Source organism: Magallana gigas, chromosome 8, assembly GCF_963853765.1.
Source record: "Magallana gigas chromosome 8, xbMagGiga1.1, whole genome shotgun sequence".
Classification (NCBI taxonomy): Eukaryota; Metazoa; Mollusca; class Bivalvia; order Ostreida; family Ostreidae; genus Magallana; species Magallana gigas.
Genome location: NC_088860.1, coordinates 45,173,910 through 45,179,107, shown reverse-complemented (window position 1 = coordinate 45,179,107; position 5,198 = coordinate 45,173,910).

The following is a 5,198-nucleotide window of genomic DNA, read 5'->3' as shown; positions in this document are numbered from 1 at the left end:
AAGTAGATGACAAAATATTAGAATAAAATTAGTCTAACTTGAAAACAAGTGTGAATTTTAAATATTTGATCACAATCGGAGTCGTTCAATTATCTATTACGACCTTTCAAAAGCAAAACGTGCATTTGCATACGTAAATAATTTTGATTTAAGGCCAAGTTGAATATGAATTTACAGCTTAAACTCAGACTTAAATGGAACGTGAAGCACAGAACGCAATGTTTACACACAATTAAAAAAAATTAAACTACGGAATGATCGAACGATATTTTCATGAAATTTTTATTTAAGATATCTTGTATTTTAGCTTTTTTTTTGGGGGGGGGGGGGTTTGTTTGTTTGTTTGTTTGTTTTTTACTACGACAGTTATACTGTCGTCGTTTTAAATTATTCATTCACTGTACATGCATTTTATATATATTAAACGAGCATCCTTTTAAATCTTTTTAAAAACCGTAAAGATTTCATAAACTATAACCTAGCAATTGCCTATGAATGCTGTATATTTTTTTATTTTCCTTTTCTCTATATTAGTATAATATATTAGTTATCAATTTCTATTTTTCTGTTCTTTGCTGCACATTCTCTACAACACGCCGAGAGCACTATTCATAACTCACCGTATCCAGATATCTTAGTCACCTTAAAACGTTATACGGGACGGAAAGATTTAAAGAAACGCGTCTTGAACAGAATAGTATATAACCACCACTGCATTAGTAAGGAATGTCAAATGAAAGACGAAACAAAACAAGCTGAAATTCAGATGCACATATTTCACAAATTCTCGATCATTGTTAAAAGTTATTTAGTGTCGTATTGCTACATTATCGCACATGCGCAAGCTACCCCACTATACAGCGTGTACAGTGGCAGCGTGGACTAAAAATAACGAAGTGTTTTTGTAGAAACTAATAAAAGCAATATTACGTTGTTTGTACACTCTTGGAATTACTGTCAATTATCTAAGTTGTTTGTACATGCTTGGATTTATTATCAGTTATCTAAGTTGTTTGTACATGCTTGGATTTACTGTCAATTATCTAGGTTTTTTGTACACTCTTGGATTTACTATTATATTCGTGTACGGGCGGGGTCTACATTAAGATGCGTATATGTATTCAGATATGTTATTTGAGACTTTTTTCAGAGAAAACTATGAGCATATCTTCTATAGTAATCTTATGATACTTTTTTAAAACGTGCAGTCAAAAGCATAACATACACTTGTTTATATGGTTCTTAGCTTAAAAACCAGTTTTCATGTAGGCTTACTATTAATATTTAATTATGCCGGTGGAAAGTCTGTCTCCGAGGATACTTGTCGTTCGGTACTTCCTCTTTGTCATTTTTTTTTTATTTGAGACTCGATACATTTCATTAAAGAAGGCAAAAAGAAACAACCAACCAAACAAACGATACCCACAATGTTTGGTGTATACATGTAATTTGTGTTTGCAAAATTCAGTTAAAACACAACTTACCAAAAAAATATCAATTAAATCGGCAACATTCTATTTTTTTTTTTTAATAATTTTTGCATATTTTTTAATATATTTGAAAAAAATGTCAACTAAATGTCTACCTGTCGTTCCTGTGTATACATTTCAAGATGTCCCTGTCAGCATCCCGTGGTGTCACCGTAAAACATTTCAACAGTTTGCCGTTTATGTAGACAAGACGTATTTGCGGAACCTATATTTAAATTTAGATTTAACGATTTATGTGTAATATTTGAATATTTCATGAATATTGAATGCATTTTGAACAATATCTATTTGAGAGTGTGCTATAAATACAAAAAAAATATAGTGCATTTAATTTAAGAGTGAACTGACTTGGTCTCAAACTCGCGCACTAAACGAAAACCAACTGGTGAGCAAAACGTGTAAATAATGATTTTACAAAAAATGATTTATGTATCAGCTCATACAAAAGCTGTTGCAGATGGTCTTGTTGCAGTCTTATGTTAGTGATACCTTGCACAAACATCGAAGAAAGAATAAAAGTCAGTAATATATCAGCGTGCATAAGTTTTTATCAGAGTGCGTTGTTACAACTTAAAATAAATAAATGCGCATACAGAATAAAAGTATCGTTTCGGTTTAAGAACCCTGTAGAATACCCTGTTGGAAATATGTAATCCCAGTAATCAATCAGTCTAAATATTTAAATTATTAATCAATCTAAACATACGTTGCCGCCTATAAATTTCTGCTTGTGCCACAAAACAATGAAATTAAGTACGAAAAACATTTACATGTTTACATGGCAATTTAAAAAGGTTTTCAGCCACCCATGAATATAAATATGAAGATGACTTTCTCGAAAAAAAGGATAAAAATTCATCAGAAATTGGAATGTATGAGTAAAGATAAGTACACATATATCCATAGAAACCAGTTCGTTTAATTTCGACAATTTTTTTTTTAATAAATCTTAAATAATATTCAGGAATATCTCGAAGTAAATGTTAGTCAAATTTCGAATACACTAGTAAATCTTCGTGAAAAATATCTAAAACAGACAAACTGAATCATATTTACCTGTTTATTCATAAACCATACTAGAAAGAAATGTTGAATTAGAAAAAGTGGATTGATTTTTATATTGCCTAAATATTAAAATATAGGATTCCGATTCTAGACAATGACTTTTTCTTTTGCGCTCACCTGATCGAGATCCAGACCACCTACAATATTGTTTTTAACATGTACTCAAAGACAGTCACTTATGAATTGATATCGCAGTTACATCAGCTTTTAAACATATTGTACCTAAACGGTGTTCTTGTTACCTAATATTTGATACTATTCAAGGTCAGTCTCCCCATGTTTGATATATAATTCCTTTTAAGTCAGGCGACAATAATGCACACATGTTTTTTTCTTTATAATCTGTTGGTATATTTAGTAATGATTTACCATTTCACTTGTCTTTGGATCTTAAACAAATAAGTAAAACAAGTCATTTTTAAAAAAAATATTTTCTTACATCACGTATGATAAAAATATACCAAATATCAAAGGGTTTCCTTTGACGTCAATGGAAAAGGGCTGACCTCCTAGATGTGGAACCTTGAACCCTTGAACATCTTTGCTTTATAAATATATGGTTGATGCCAAAAAGTTGTTCCTATTGGTCTAATCAATGTCATTCAAATATTTTTTGTACTGGTATTGCGTATTATGAATGTTTAAAACTTTGTCTTGTCAACATGTACCTGATTTCTGATATGTAATACATTTGAAATGCTGGGTTCTGAGCTGTGTGTACTATTACGTACTATTACGTAGCCCATACAAACCCTCATCCGCGGCCGAGAAGATCAGTTGTCTAATACACAGGTAAGAGCTTCCCAAACACCTTGCCTGACTAAGCAAAAATACTCAATGGAAGAATGCAGTATCAATTAGAATATCTAATTACATGTAGAAATGAATTTTAAATTTTACGGTTGTACATGTATATCACTTGAAATTGAACTATTTCATTTATTCATTTTTTAGGAATGTACATATATCAAATGATAGCATGTAAGCTTGAAAGCGAAAAATAGAACAGTCAAATTAAATTGTAATTGTTATATTTAGTTACAAAATTACCTGAAATTCTTTTTGCCAAGCATAGTAAATAGGAAAGACCATTCATAACTATATAATTATATAACTATGTAAAGTTAAGGGCTGAAAATAATAAGAGGAGGCACCCCCTCCCCCTATACTACGTGCTTGTGATGAGTAGAGGTACACAAGGTGTGGTCTGGAGGATTCTCAAAATCGGCGCGTAATTCCTATAAATGAGACGACCACTACGGTGTGAATCACCTGCTTTACCATTCACGCAACGGCTGAGATCTAAATTCGATGGTTCGAATGTGCCCATCGATCGGCATTTATCCATAAAAGGGGGTCAAATACATTTTTTGGCATTTGTTTTTCATCAACTACATATATTATTCTTTTGGGAGAAATCTATCAAACAAGATACCTGTGAACCAATGTGTTCCAGTAATAACTAATTTAAACTCGCAGAATCTTGATAATATCAAGTCTAGGGTAGCACTGTTGTGTTTCGTATTTTGATATAGCCAAAAGAAAAGAATGTTTTCAATTATTGTCCACGTCGCTAACCTTCCCATGTTTACTTTCTCAATACTATTTGGCTTGTTTAATAATTAAGATAGAGTCTTAAATTTTGTTATAAAAATCTATAGCTAGTGTTTGTAACTTATCGCATAATGTTAAAAAAATAATCATTTGTGTAACCGAGCAGTAAGGAATTCTCAAAGACAGCCGTTTTGTTTAACAGATTTATTAAACGTTTTAAAGCATTGACCTATAAACAAAGAAAAATACATTAGACAAAATACAATTTTAAATGTACATTCAATATGTTTTAGTTTCGATAATATGTTGATAAAAATGCAACCGTTACTTCAGCATTCATTTATATGGTAAAACATGTTTTGTAGCAATTTAATATTAGAACTTACAAACAAGTTTCAGAAATTACTATGGCAAGATTAACTGCAAAAATACGATAAAGTATAACCTTGCAATTAAAATAATATGCCCTAATCACTATCATGGTAGTAAAGAAATATATAACTAAATATAATATTAACCTACCACAAGATGCAGCTGATATACACTGGATTGTCGACCGACGTCGTTTAAAATGAAATACTGCCCAATTGGACTTAGGTTGAACGGTTACTTATACTATTAGAAAATCAAATTTATTTGATAATAATATGAACCAATGAAATTAAAGAACTATACGCGCGCAATAAAACTTTAGATGAGTAATATTTATGATTGTTATACTTTCATGTTAAATACTGAAATCTGATTGGTTAAGACGCAGTTAATATTATTTACTATTACCCTCAGCGTTAGCAACGCACTTGGCAACGGGTAATATTAAAAAATGTTACATGCGCGAAAATTATGCGCGTACGGTTCGCTGTAGAATTCACGTTATTCCTATATAAAAGCAGTAAAATTTTCTTAAAATTTTTTAAAAAGACATTCAGTATAACAAAATAAATAGTGCCTGTTTGGGAGGATAACAGTTGAAGTTGACACCCCTCGAAAACCATTGTCAACCTCCGCTTCGCGTCGGTTGACAATGGTTTTCTCGGGGTGTCAATTTCAACTGTTACCCTCCCAAACAGGCACTATTTATATAATATA